General features: G+C 43.8%; 1 protein-coding gene across 1 annotated transcript in view; it reads right to left on the bottom strand.

The window, feature by feature from the left end:
- STXBP6 (syntaxin binding protein 6) overlaps nt 1-14,873 on the bottom strand; it is a 252,267-nt gene extending 237,394 nt beyond the window's left edge. Inside the window, exon 1 of the mRNA XM_050798619.1 lies at nt 14,603-14,873. The gene's annotated coding sequence lies outside the window, so the exon portion shown is untranslated. The remainder of the gene's footprint in view (nt 1-14,602) is intronic.
- Nucleotides 14,874-15,211: the final 338 nt, after the last annotated feature.

Here is a 15,211-nt window from a genome sequence, read left to right as displayed (position 1 = left end):
TCCTCCTGTCACAATGTATATTTTGTGTTTACTCAGCACACCATGAAATTCAAAGTACAAAGCACCATTTATATGTTTCTTTCTTTTGGCAGGAAGTAAGTTCAAATGTCCACCAGCCAAGTCCAGATCTGACATGAACAACCTACACACATGTATAGGCTAATATAATCTGATAAGAAAATGAGTTTAGATGGCCAGATATTCACAGCCACTGTGTTCAACTGCTTCTTGGTAACACCTGGAATTCTTTATAGGAATTAAATGTGGCATAAAAATGAATATCTTACCAGAGGAAGTTTTCATTAAAATGTCCTCAGAATTTTTTTTTCTCAGCTACCTCATTTTATCTAGGGAAAACTATGTGAAAATGAACAAAATAAAATTATAATCCGTATAGGAAATTAAGCTATCTGGTTACCCATGACCAAGTACTCTGCAGTAAAAACCAAGACCATGCAGGATTACAGGTGTTAAAAATAAAGAAACTACCAAATGAAGAAAGCATTCTACTATGTAGTCTCAGGAGAAACACAGAGGTTTTTCTGCTACTACTTTGAGCCAGAAAAACAGCCACCTCAGCCTCCCCAGCATTTTGGGAGGCTGAGGTGGGCAGATCACCTGAGGTCAGGAGTTCGAGACCAACCCAGACAACATGGTGAAACCCCGTCTCTACTGAAAATACAAAAATACAAAAAGTAGCTGGGCGTGGTGGTGTGTGCCTATAATCCCTGCTACTCAGGAGGCTGAGGTGGGAGAACACTTGAACCCAGGAGGTGGAGGTTACAGTGAGCTGAGATTGCGCCACTGCACTCTAGCCTGGGTGACAGAGCGAGACTCCATCTAAAAAAAAAAAAATATATATATATACACACACACACACACACACACACACACACACACACACAGGTTGTGGATTGCAGCTTTCTACATCCCCAGCTTGTAGACAACATTCCCAGTGTCAGTGGAAGAGGGCTAGTGTGGTGGGGTCCATGATCCAGAAAGGCTGAGAACAGGTTTCTGGGATGGTCAAGCACATGTGTCTTTCTTCTGGGCCCTTGGGGAGGCCAAATGCCCCACTGTCCATCTGAAAGCTACCTGCCCAGGGCATTCTTTTCAGGAAAAATTTCTGAAAGTCTTTACTGCACACCAAAGAACATTAACCCAAGGGGCTTGGGGAAAACGAATAGGAGACTTTCTTTTAAGTTCAGGAATAAATGAACATTAAAGAAATCAGCTGGTCGGGCACAGTGGCTCACGGCTGTAATCCCAACACTTTGGGAGGCCGAGGCGGGTAGATCGTGAGGTCAGGAGATCAAGACCATCCTGGCTAAAACGGTGAAACCCCGTCTCTACTAAAAAACACAAAAAAAATCAGCTGGGTGTGGTAGCAGGCACCTGTAGTCCCAGCTACTCAGGAGGCTGAGGCAGGAGAATGGCGTGAACCCAGGAGGTGGAGCTTGCAGTGAGCCAAGATCACACAACAGCACTCCAGCCTGGGCAACAGAGCAAGACTCCACTTCAAAAAAAAAAAAAAAAAAAAAAAGGAATCAGCTATACCCTTCTTCTACTGGTCAGATTTTACGTAAGTATCCACCCAGAAAAAGACGTGTTTTTTACAAGGAATATAATTTCCAACAGTGACATTACTCATCAGCATGTCTTGAAAGTATTTTCTGGGTAGCTATTTGCCAGTCAGGAAGAAAAAGGAGCAGACACAGCAAGGCCTACAGGTAAGACAGTCCTGGCAGAATGTGGCAGGACCCTGAAAGGCCCTCAAGAGTTCCCAAGAACAGCAGGACCGCAGGAACCAGGTTTGGGAAACAGGAGTGTCCTGACGCCTGACACAGGCCACCTAGGACTCCTGTCTCCACAGAATCCCATTTGACAGAGGCCCGGGGAGCTCCTGGGACTCTGAAATAGGACAGGAGTGGAAACCAGAACTTCACTATCAGCACATGTTTTTCTGGATGCAACAGAGTTGTGTTAATTCCTCCAACACTTGTCAGAGGAAAGGCAGGGTAGGGAAAGGAAAAGGCAAGACAGTAAGGTTTGACTTTTCAATCATGTTCTCTTTTGCTCTCTAAACCTGACTTTTCATCTGTATAATAAGAATACTCAAAACAGATTAAAAGACATCATTCAAGTGGCACCTTCTTCCTGCCTGCTAATGTCTTCAGTCTTCACTCAAGAAAGGAAGTTGCATTCCTTTACAGGCAAGTCTTATAAATAACGCTTAGGGTTTTTCGTTTGTTTGTCACCCATGGCATCAGTCCTTCCTTCCAGTGGGACTGGACTCTGAGAAGTCTTGCTACTTCCCAAAATCACTGTACATGCTCAAAGGACATTTTAAAAGCACCCAAAGTATCCAAAAGTATATATGCTTAGAGCAATTCCAAAAAATGTTTTCAGCAATACTTTTTAAGGTGGTTTACTATCTTCCAGAGGGACTTCTACAAAAGGCAAACTCATCTGGAGATTAAATGGTTTTAAGTTTTCAAGTGGTCTCTAACTTTACAATTGCCCTGGGCCATCTACTCTGGCTCCAACTCTTCAGCAAGTTTCCTTGCTAAAGGGTTTTATACCTCTATATATCACTTCATGTCCTCCTTCCCCAGAAACATTTTAGGATAAAATCAGATATCAGTGACTGGTAAACCTCCATGACTATAGATTTCAAGACTTTTTACAAAAGTTCTGTGGAACTTTCATTGTGTTTTTAAAAATACCAACACACACATGCACACTCACATACACAGCTGAAACATAAACGAGAGGCACAGAAAGATACGAAACTTCAAATAGTGATAAGAGAAAGATAAGCTAAAATCATAATGATAGACCCCCATACAAACATCCGAATGGCTAAAATGAAAATGACTTATCAAACTAAGTGTTGGCAAGAATGTGGAACGATGGAACTCTTATTCATACCTGATAGGAGTGTGAAGAGCCACACTGGAGAACTGTCTGTACTCACTAAAGCTGAACATATTCACATCTTAGAAATTAGCAGTTGTAGCCACACACCCACAATCAGAAAAGCAAACCCATGTTCATCAAAAGACATACACATAAATGTTCACAAGAACATTATTCATAATACTCAAAAACTGGAAACAATTCAAACATCTGCCATCAGCAATTTATGTTCACACAAAGGAATACTATTCAAGAATGAAAATAAATAAACTACTGCTGCATACACAATGTGGATGAATCTCACAAAATCAAGGGAAAGAAGTCAGACATAGGAACCCTTAGAAGCAGAGATTAAAATGGTTGTTACAAAGAAGGAACCACAGACATTGGGCCAACTTGAGGGCAGAAGGTAGGAGGAGGAAGAGCAGAAAAAATAACTATTGGGCACTAGGCTTAGCATCTGGACAACAAAATAATCTGTACAACATAGTTCCATGACTTGTGTTTATCTATATAAAAAACCTATATGTGTACCCTCGAACCTAAAAGTTTAAAAATAATAATAATTAATAATAATGGTAGTTACCAGGGGAGGAGATGGAGGGACCAGGGAGATGTTGGTCAAAAGATACGAATTTTCAGTTAGGTAGGAGAAGTGAATACATTTAGACCTACTGTACAACACCATGATTATAGTTGACAATAGTGTATTGTATACTTAAAAACTGCTAACAGAGTAGATTTTAAATGTTCTCACCACAAATAAATGATGAGTATGGGAGGTAATACATATGTTAACTAGCTTGATTTAGACATTCTACAACAAATACATATATCAAAACGTCATGTTGTACAACAATAAATATACACAATTATTTTTCAATTAAAAATAAATACAAAAGTTTTTAAAAAAAAGTCCAACATAAAATACAAAATACAACGTAAAAGAATACAAAAGTATTCTTTTGTATTAGGTATTCTTTTGTATAAATTAGGGGGTTAGTAGCATAGATTCTTTATGAATTTTCATTTCAACTCAAACAGGAAGTTATTATACTTCTTGTAGTTCTATTACCAGGGCTGCTCTATAGCAAGCTTTTACGTCGAAAGTGGAGAGCTTTTGAGCTCACATGTGGAAATGAGGCACAGTCTTCATTTTGGAGGCATACGTTTCTTTTACTCAGTTTCTCTCTCATTCTGTCTTCTGCTGCTTTCTGCCTTTGTATAAATTGCAGTTTCTTGGTGCATATCTCTCTGGATATCTTATGTCTCTCTCTGGGTCCCAGGTTAGGAATTAGGCCTTATTCAAGCAAGAAGTTGCTTGGAATACTAGGGTTGGACCCATACAGACTCGGCTCCTCTACAGCCTTGGTCCAAGGATTAGCCCTCTTCATTTCTTGGAATGCTGTCAGAAATGTAGAATCCCAGGACCCACCCCAGACCCAGTGAATCAGAATCTGCATCTTAACAGGATACCCAGGTGATCACATGTACATAAAGGTTTAGAGGCACCGACCTGGGGCATATGGTGACCTGACAAACTCAGAGGCCTAGGGCTAGAAGTCACAGCCTTGCAAAGCTCATACAGGTCATCCTAAATGGCTTCTGTGTGAATGGCCTCACTCCCAGCCTGGGGCCATATGAATGAGCCATGTCTTACACCTGTAACTTTATTTTTCAAACTCATGTTATATTCTTCTGGAACTTGGGGGTGGTCAGAAAGGAGACAGAGGACAAGGGAGGTGGTTAGAATTGAAGATGGAAAGGCATGTCTGATCTCATTTCTCTGCAACTCAGGAAAAGAGGGTAATATTTGAGAGCTAAAGTCTACTGAGGCTGCTACATAGTACTGCAGGACCTTAGACAGAAGTCACTTCACCTTTCTCTACTTCAGTCTTTTCAAGTGTAAAATAGGGATAAGTAACAGTACCTACCTTTGAGAGTGTGTTGTAGGATTAAAGGAACTGACATTTGTAAAGTGCTTAGAACTGTGTATTATGTTAGCATATGATAATGTATAGGTAGTGTTAAATAAAAATTTATTATTTTTAAGTCATGGCTTTGGTTTCTCCCTGATAAAGAAACAAAAATTAATAGACTAGATAGTGAAGGGGAATCACAGAAGAAAAGCAGCTCAACATATGTTTACTGATTCTCTACCCTATGACAGACATGCATAGTTTGTATCCTCTGGGATACAAAAATGAAGATCCTTGTTTTTGAAAGAGTTCACAGTCTACTGAGGATTGAGAGCAAAGGCTGTCCCTAAAGACCATGTCTGAGTTCAAGATTCCTGTTCCATTTTTAAAATCAGCGATTAGATAGACTGGCAAGTATGTGGTTGGCAATGTCATAAAAGGATCTGAAGTCTCATTTCTCAGTAGTGAAATTGAGAAAAATGTCTACTTTATTAGCTTTGAGCTCCTTATATAAGTGCCAACTTCCTATATTCGAGGTAAACAGTTTAAAAAGAAAAAAGGGGGCCAGGCACGGTGGCTCATGCCTGTAACCCCGGCACTTTGGGAGGCCGAGGCGGGTGGATCACCTCAGGTCAAGAGTTCGAGACCAGCCTGGCCAACATGGTGAAACCCCATCTCTACTAAAAATACAAAAATTAGCCAGGCATGGTTGCGTGCACCTGTAGTCCTAGCTACTCAGGAGGCTAAGGCAGGAGAATTGCTCGATCCCGGGAGCGGAGGTTGCAGTGAGCTGAGATTGTGCCACTGCTCTCCAGCCTGGGGGACAGAGCGAGATTCATCTCAAAAAAAAAAAAAAAAAAAAAAGAAAGAAAGAAAGAAAGAAAAAAAGAAAGAAAGAAAGAAAGAAAGAAAGAAAGAAAGAAAGAAAGAAAGAAAGAAAGAAAGAAAGAAAGAAAGAAAAAAAAGGCCAGGGGCGGTGGCTCATACCTGTAATCCCAGCACTCTGGGAGGCCAAGGTGCGTGGATCACCTGAGGTCAGGAATTCGAGGCCAGCCTGGCCAACATGGTGAAATCCGGTCTCTACTAAAAATACAAAAAATCAGCCAGGCAGTGGTGGTGGACACCTGCAATCCCAGCTACTCAGGAGTCTGAGGCAGAAGAATCTCTTGAACCCAGGAGGCAGAGTGAGCCTGGGATCATGCCACTCCACTCCAGCCTGGGCAACAAGAGCAAAACTCCATCTCAAATAATACAAATAAAAATAAAAAATACGTATTGTTATAGTACATAAGTATTTAATCTTAAAACGACTTGCTTCAGGAACACCCAGCTTCATATTCCCTGCTCCTTCTCAGCAGCAGGACTGCTTCCTTATTGCTATTTAATGACAGGGTAGATTAAATTTTTCAAGAATAATATTAACTTCTCAATCACTAGTTACTACTGGCTTTCAGCTTAGACTGTACAAGTCAACATATTTCTAGGCAGTCTACAAACAAAAAACAGCTCACTGATACATGACCTATCTAACCAAGCTTAGTTATCAGATAGCGGTTATGGAAGGTGACTAGTCTGCAGCACACATATTCACCTGCCAGAGGAATCAGATAATTCTCACTTCCAAATGATACGGCCACCTCTACCTTCTGGAAGGCCAGTGAGTCCCAGTGAAGCCTAGTGTATTAGGCTTCAATCCAAATATCTTATCTTTGATTACCTGATGTCAATGCAACATCAGTTCAAATGCTCTGCCCTGGCATTGTAACAAAGTAAACAATCTCATTTTCTTCAAAGTCATCAGGCCTTAAAGACTCAAACCTGACAAGCCATGACAGCATCAAACAAGAGGTGGAACAGGGTCTCAAAGGGTACAATTACTACCCTTAGGAAACCAGCAAACATCAGGCTGTGGAGACTGGAAACTAGTTTGATTTATAGCACTTGTGGCTTTGTTAGTTTAATTCTTAAAAACTATTTGTATGTATTGTTTCCCAGAAGAAAGTTAAGAGGATCCATCAACTTAGTTGAAATGTAAACACAATCTCCTGTTTCCTTCTACTTCAAATGATGATAAAGGAAACAGAAACAGAACACATTTAACAAGCCACCAACTCACCTTGGGTAAACTATGAGGATGTAATTTCCCAAGTCAGCACTGTAGAGTAACAGCATATACTTTACAGAGGTGCTTCATCGTACAGCTCATAATGTCCTCAGGCCAATTCCTTAAGAAGGCAAGCCAGCAGGGATTAGTGCCAGTCCCAAAAGCAACAGAGGAAGCAGAGGCTGGTGGGGGCAAGGGGCACAGGCTCCAGGTGGGAGAATCACAGTCATGTATTTTGTTCCTGACTCCTGACCATAGAATTCTTAACCTTTGTGGGCAGGAGAAGGTCGAGAACATTTAGCATTTCAGGCACATGATGCTAGGCATATTTCTACCTGCTCAGTCTTACTCTGATCGTACAGATAAGAAACTGTGATGCAGATGTTAATTAACTTGCCCAAGGTCCCACACATGTTAATGGTGGAGCTATGCTTCTCACTCAGCCCTGTCCCATTCTGAAGCCATCTTCTCTATACTGTATCAGCTTCTACTCAAAGTCTGATCCACTCAACAGCAGCATCTGCATCAGTGAGAGCTTGTTACAAGTGCAGAATCTCAGGCCCCGTCTCAGACCTACTGAATCAGAATCAGCATTCTAACAAACTCTCAAGAGGCACTGTGGCACCACACTGATAAAGAGAGAAGAATGTCTACCCCAGGGGCAACTGTGTCAGCTCCAGTGGTGTTAAACCTCATTTAGTACAATGCCTCTTGGACCCAAATACGTTGATGTTCATGTAATGCTGAGCACCACATGAACCCTCTTTGAACGCAGAGATTTTTTTTTTTTTTTAAAGAGGGAGAAGGCAGTCTTGACAGAGTTCTACAAACAAATTAGATGATGACACTAAAATGTCTATCACAGTCAGATCTCCAGGGGGAAGCTAAACTGAAACTGCAGAGTCAGCATGCCCTCTGGTGGATCACAACAAGGAAGCCTGAATATGGAATTTGTCTCTGGAGGAAAATCTAGAACACACTCAGATATGAAGATGGTAAGGCACTTGCCATGAAAACGATCCCACTGACTCAGGAGCAACTTGGAACAAAACCCTTTTAATTCAGGTAGTAAACTTTCGAATGAGAGAGTAACAAGAGCATTCTAGAAAGCCAAAGACAAACAAGGAGAAAGGAATAATCCAGGTATTTTTTCCCAATAGCAGAAAATTTAACCTGAAACTGAAACCCTATTTCTGGAGTTGTCTCACCTTTTTTTTTTTTTTTTTTTTTTTTAAACTCTCCTTCGGATCCAACCACCTTCTTCCTATTTTTAAAAATTGAATAATTCATACACCATAAAATTCACCTTTTAAAGTGTGCAACTCAGTAGTTTTCAGTGTATTCGCAAAATTGTGCCATCATCACCCTATCTAATTCCTGAAGGTTTTCATCATCCCAAAAAGAAACCTCAGACCCATCAACAGTCTCGCCCCATTTCTCCCTCTTCCAACCCCTGGCAAGCACTAATTTACTTCTGTCACTGTGGATTTTCCTATTCCGTACACTTCATAATGGAATCATGCAATATATGGTTATCTGTATCTGGCTTCTTTCACATAGCATGTTTTCAAGATCCATCAATGTTGTAGCATGAATCAACATTTTGTTCCTTTCTATGTTTGAATACTTTTCCTTGCATGGATGTACCACATTTTCTTTCGCCATTCATCAGCCTATGGATTAAGAATAAGACTGCTGGCCAGGCGCAGTGCCTCATGCCTGTAATCCCAGAGGTCAAAGCAGGTGGATTGCTTGAGCCCAGGAGTTCGAGATCAGCCTGGGCAACACGGTAAAACTCTGTCTCTACAAAAAATAAGAAAATTAACCGGAGGTGGTGGCATATGCCTGTAGTCCCAGCTACTAGAGAAGCCAAGGTGGGAGGATCGCTTGAGCCTGGGAGGTCGAGCCTGCAGTGAGGAGAAATTATGCCACTGCACTCCAGCCTGGGAGATAGAACGAGACTCTGTCTCAAAAAAAAAAAAAAAAAAAAAAAAAAGGAATAAGGCTGTTATGAATATTCATATTTTCATGAACATGTTTTCAGTTCTCTTGTGCATCTATCTTGCAGGGGAACTGGTCATTAGGTAGCCAATGTTTAACATTTTGAGGAACTGCCAACCCCTTTTCCCAAGTGGCTGTTCCATTTTACATATTCACTAGTAATCTGATGTAGGAGGGTTCCAATTTCTCCACATTCTCCACCTGGCCATCCTGGTGGGTGTGAAGTGGCATCTCACTGTGGTTTTGATTTGCATCCCCCTAATGACTAATGGCACAGGAACACTTCCATGCCCCACTTCAGTTCCAGGCACCCCTGCCTGCTTTCATCCTGAGTGTTGCGTCTCCACTCCTGCAACTAGCTGTCCAGTCCTCTCTATAACTCGTCTGCTATTTCAGTGAATTTACAGAATCAAAAAACTTTTTGTTTTGTTTTGCTGGGGACAGGATATTACTCTGTTGCCCAGGCTGGAGTGCAGTGGCATGATCAGGGCTCACTGCAGCCTTGACCTGCTGGCATTACAGGCATGAGCCACCAAGCCTGGCCTTAGTAGGTTCTTTGACCACCACCGCAGATTCAGTAAATCTCACACTGTGCTGGGCACAATCCATTTTCTTGTACGCTCTGAAAATTATTTATATGCAGGCACAAATGCAAGTCTTTACTCCTGCTTCATTATCCCTCCAACCTAAAATGTCCCTTATCCCTAGAAGAGTGCTACCCACTATTTATATTATCGCAGTCCAGCCCCTTGGTGGAGACTTTCTTGGTGACCACAGCTTAAAATGTTCTTCTCTACTCTGAAATAAAAAATAAGTAACCACTTACAGAGTTCATTAATTAATTAATAGCCATACTTAATGAATGTCAATATTAAACCACATATTAAAATTGTGGTTTGTGATAATTCAGTAATGGAGTCATGAAAGATACATATATAACCTCAGAAACATTCTGTATTCTGGGAAACGCTGACTTGAATAAATGTAACCAAGTTTTTGTTGTTGATATAGTTAACTATAGTACTTCTCATAGTCTTTGATATAATGATGCCCATGTTGAGAATCTCTACAAGAGGAAAAAAATAATAGGCAGTGCTTCCCAAATGGATTTGTCCTTTATAAGAGTATACCGATTAACACCCACCCCAACAGCATTTTACCAACATATTCTCGGAACTGCTGAGCTAACTGCTCAGCAATTTTATCAGCTGGACAGCATTGAGTAGAAACCATATTTTCTATCAGAATAAGGAACTAAATTTGCTTTGTTTGAGGATGCCATCAATTAATAGGCACTACACTAACATACCAGGTTACAGAAGAAGAGAAAAAAACTGTACATTAAATGAGTTTATATATATATATTTTTTTTGAGAAGGAGATTCACTCTTGTTGCCCAGGCTGGAGTACAACATTGCAATCTCAGCTAAATGCAACCTCCGTCTCCCAGATTCAAGCAATTCTCTTGCCTCAGCCTCCCAAGTAGCTGGGATTACAGGTGCCCGCCACCACATCCAGCTAATTTGTTTTTGTATTTTTAGTAGAGACGGGGTTTCACCATGTTGATCAGGCTCTTGAACTCCTGACCTCTTGAACTCCTGACCTCAGATGATCCACCTGCCTTGGCCTCCCAAAGTGCTGGGATTACAGGCGTGAGCCACTGTGCCTGGCCTAAATGTGTTCTTAATTTTTAAGATCCATCTGGACTTCTGAAGTCAGAAAAAGAATGTATCTTAGAAATGAGCTAGTGCAGTATAACTAGTGTTTTAGTTTAAAAGCACCCTCTAGGAACATTGAGAATAATGTTCTAGGAATGGGCCCTGACTCTCTGTGACTCAGTAATAACAGTCCTAATGACCAAAAAGAAATAAAGTGTCATAATGACTGTCTCACAACAGACTTATTCAAGGGAGCAAAGATATCACGTACTGAGAAAAGTGAACAATGGTGATAAGAGGCTGCCCTCACACTGGAAAAAATCCCAGCAGCAAAAAGCATGGGTAACACCCAAAATATAAACATCACGTTATGGGAAGGAATTTTAAAATAGAAATGTTCCCTACTAAGTGGGAAAAACCATTTAAATTAGCTAATGAATCTTAAGAATGACAACCAGAAGGCTATGTCTTCACCAAGTGCTGATTGCTGTCAGGAAGACAGGTTTGGGCCTTGAAGTTTTATCTACTAAAACACTAAGTGTACACTTGAGTTTTTTAAAGGTTTCTGATTTACTGATAGGTTTCTCTAGTGCTAATCATTTTAAAACTAAAACAAAGCTCAAATGGACAGCTGAGATAAAGCCTGACAGTGAGCTGGGATCCCATTTGGCATAGCAATACAAGAACTAGTTAAAGCGCTGACTGACCTCCTCTTATACCTAGTTCATTTGGGTGCTACATTACGTAAACTTTATTTCTTCCTTAGGATGTTATTGCAGGAACCCTCCCGACTCAAGCAGGTTCCCACAGCCTATCTGATGCAAAGCAGTCAAAATTCAAGGCCACAGTCTAGGTCATAGGAAGTCATGGTGAGCTCTCAGTACAGGACTATGGCGTAGGGGAAAAGGAAAAGAGCTTAAGACTGGGTTAAGTCCCAATAGTGCTTGATTACAAGCTAGGTTACACAGGACACCACACTAATACTGATCAGCTGCCCCTGAAAGCCAGCCCTCTACCCTCTGAGAGACCGAGAGAGGGTCTCAGCCACTGCCAGTGCCACCACTATTCTCCAGAAGGAATGAAAGGCCTTTGCCAGGTCTAACCACCGTGGGACATTTGTTGTGGGGTGTACTTCATGCTCCCTCAAGGGCCTGGGTAAGCTGTCCATTCAGAAAAGACACTACTGCAAATTCTTCTTAAACTTGTTCCCTAGGTGATCTATTCTGTCCTCCAACCTTAAGGTTCAAGCTGTCAGAACTGTACATAACCTCCTTTCCACAAATGTCTGAGGTTTATCCAAAAAAGGAAATAGGGTAGTTTTTGGATTTTATAAATTACAAAGGTCACCAATCTGGCAGTACCCAAGGGTGATCTAAAATCTGAGACTACCTATTTTACAGTATGAAAAGAAGGGGGAATCCTACCTCTTTGTACAATTCATCCATTTAAAGAGCAATCAGAATTATTAAACCTAGATAATGGTAAGTGGCACAGGCATTGGAATATAAAATGCCTAAGGAGACTTCCCAACATACCCCCAAAGAAACCTTGTCTCTGTATATGAGCTAGGAAAATAATGGTATTTCATAACAAACTTCATCTCTCTTACTATCTCCCACCCCATAAGTTAGTGATTCTATAGGCATGGTCTGCAGCAGTATTAGCATCATCTGGAACTCGACAGAAATGCAAATTCTTGGGCCTCCACCCTAGACCTAGAGAATCAGAGACTCTGGCAGTATAGCCCAACAACCTGTGGTTTAACAAGCCCTCCAGATGATTATCTTCAAGTGTGAGAACCATTGCCCTAAGATTAGGGAAGATGCTGCACCTGCGGTGGCTCAGGAGCCTGTGTGAATCCCATGTAACTGAGTGATAATCTCACCTGTTCTTGCCTTCAATTGATACTGGCTTTTAATCTTCACAGACTGATTTCACAGATTAGGAGTTGAGTCCTTAGTTCAAGGTCACTATTAGAGGTCAAGTCAGAGCTCCATCCTAGGATCTGCTGACTTCTTCATCAGCCTTGAGTTTCAAACTAAGGCCTTTCTTTCTAACCGTGCCAATTCTGGGGCCCAGGACCATGAATGTTGATAATGCCACCCCAGTCATCTCCTAATCCACATCATGCTGCCTTTCTTAGATAAATATGAGGACTGAAGCTCCAAATCTTAAAATCAAAAGAGATGGATTTGAAAATAGAGAAAGAAAAAGGGTAAACAGATGTTTCCAAAGGCCCAAGCAACTAAACCACTTGGAAATGAGTGGGTAAAGAGAAGACTTAGATGTCTTATTATAATTAAGAATTAGCTCATTCAAAACAACTGAGTAAAGAGCACAGAGACAATATCTAAGACCAGAATGGTGCTTTAAAGTTTTCTTAGCACTTTTCATTTCCATTATCTCATCTGAGTTTACAACAACCCTGCAATGGAGGGAGGTAAGGCCACGATTATCTCCATTTGACAGAAGAGAAAACTGAAGTTCAGAGTGGCTAATCATTTGTCCATCAGCACTGTCATCAGCTGTAAAGCTGAAACTTGACCTCAAGTCTGTCTGAATCTAGAACGGTGTAGTGTATCCACACTATGTGATTCGCATGTCTACAAATCTGCCCCAAAGCAGACTACACTCAAAGAAAAAGCAAAGAGAAAAACGGGCAGCAGAAATGGTGAGCCCCTAAATCCTGGCACTTGAGCAGTGTGAGGGTGTCCCTTTAAGAACTTAACACACAAACCCAACAGCCAAGGTGTTCAGCCAAAAAAGAAGAAAAAGAGAGGCATATTTCTAGCCTGCATAATCATTTCTGGACCGATTCCCACTAGCAGCCTCTGAGGCGAACAGCGGCTCATAGCCTCGGCTGAAGCTCCTCCACCCCCAGGGTTATAACAGCGCGGTTCTGACTAGTGTGCAGGCAAAACCCCAAAACTCAAAACAAGAAGTGAAAAAAGTGGAGCCAGGAAAAATTCGTCGGCATCCTCCACACCCTGACAATCCGCACAATGCCAGTTCCAGGGTCCTGGGGTCGCCCGGACTGCAGTCTTAGGAGAGGGTGGAATGAGGTGGAAGTCCCTGAGGACCCACCGACCCTATCCTCTCCCACCCAGTCCCTAGGGCAGCGTAATAGGAAGGGGAGAGGGTTCGTTATGAAATCCTCGGGCCAGAATCAAAGGCAGATACACACTGGGGACTTTCTCCTATGGAACAGTATGTCTTTCCAAATTCTCTACCTGCAGGTCCTGTCCTCGGCGAAGATGAACCGGGTGGGGTGGTGAGGTAGCGGGGTGTTATAAACCTGAGGAAAGGCTGGAGGGAAAATCGAGCCACCCACCTACTCCAGCCACGTTGCCCAGCGGTGTTGGCAAGGCTCGATGCCGACGTGCACCGCAAGCGCGAATTCGGAACCTGGCGCCCTTGACCGAGTCTGAGATCGGAAAGGGGGCATCGCCCAGTGCCAGCGCCCTGAGGGCAGGGTGCCGTGCCCGCCAGAAAAGCTCGCCTCAATTTTGGCAGTAATGATTTTCCTAGAAGATGCCAGAGTTCGCGAAGATCGGAGTGATTCGCGGATTTCTGCGCTGAATCTAGGGGCGCAGCGACCCCGAGTTCCCCCACACTGGGAATCTCGGGGCGGCATTCTCGGGGCCCATCCCATCGCGGGGACAGTGCGGAAAGAAAGGCTCCATCTCAACTTTCTCGGAGGAAATCACTCCATTCCGTGGATTGCCCAGTACTGCCCGCACAACGGGTCCCAGGGTTGGAGAGAACCAGGCACACGAGTCCCTCTCTGCGCGCACAAAGCAGCTGCGCCGGGGCGCGCGGCCCCCTCTCCCGCCACCCGCCAACTTGGAAGAATCTCTCTGGGCGCCTGTCTATTCCCCCGGCCTCACAGTCACCCGCCTCGGACGGAGCGCCAGGTGCCCCAACAGCCCCGGCGGCTGCAACCGCATCTCCCTCGCTTGGCCTCCTCCCTGACCGCGCGGTTCCCCTCGCCCCGGTCCTACCGTGCAGCCTGGCTCGCGCCCCAGCCGTGCCAGTGCGCGGCACGCGTCCCAGCGCTCGAGGCTCCTCCCCGGGGGGCTGCCCCGCGCGGGGCTCCGGCTCCGGACAAGGCTTAGCCGGCCCGGGTGCTGGTTAGCCGCCGCTCGCGGCTCCCGCGCCGGCTCCTGCTGCCGCGCGCGAAAAGGGAGGGGTGGGGGGAGAAACTCCCGGCAACTCCAACTCCGGGCGCTGGAGCTCCAGCTGCAGCCGCGCGCCCGCCCGCCGCCGAGTGCGAGCGCCTGCGAAGCAAACCTGCCCCCGCTGCCGCCTCTGAGCATGCTCAGTGCCGCCGTGGGCGAGCCCGAGCGCCCTGGCCCGGGGCAAAGAGCAGCAGCTGGGGGCCGGGACCCGCCGCAGGCTCGGGAGCGCGGAGGTGGCGGAGGAAGTGAAGGGCCAATGTAGGGACGGGGTCCCAGAGCCAAAGACCCAGGAGAGACTGGTCTGGGCGCAAGAGCCGGGGCGACTTTCATAGCTTGTGGGAAGTTTGTGGGCTAGAAAGGAGGGCTGCTTCTGTGAGCTTCTCTGTGAGACTGTATTCGAAAGGACAACCAGGAAACATTTTTTTCTCTCCA

Source organism: Macaca thibetana, chromosome 7 (genome assembly GCF_024542745.1).
Source record: "Macaca thibetana thibetana isolate TM-01 chromosome 7, ASM2454274v1, whole genome shotgun sequence".
Lineage (NCBI taxonomy): Eukaryota > Metazoa > Chordata > Mammalia > Primates > Cercopithecidae > Macaca > Macaca thibetana.
Note: the sequence above shows the minus strand (reverse complement) of the source record. Positions and strands in the feature narration are given on the sequence as shown.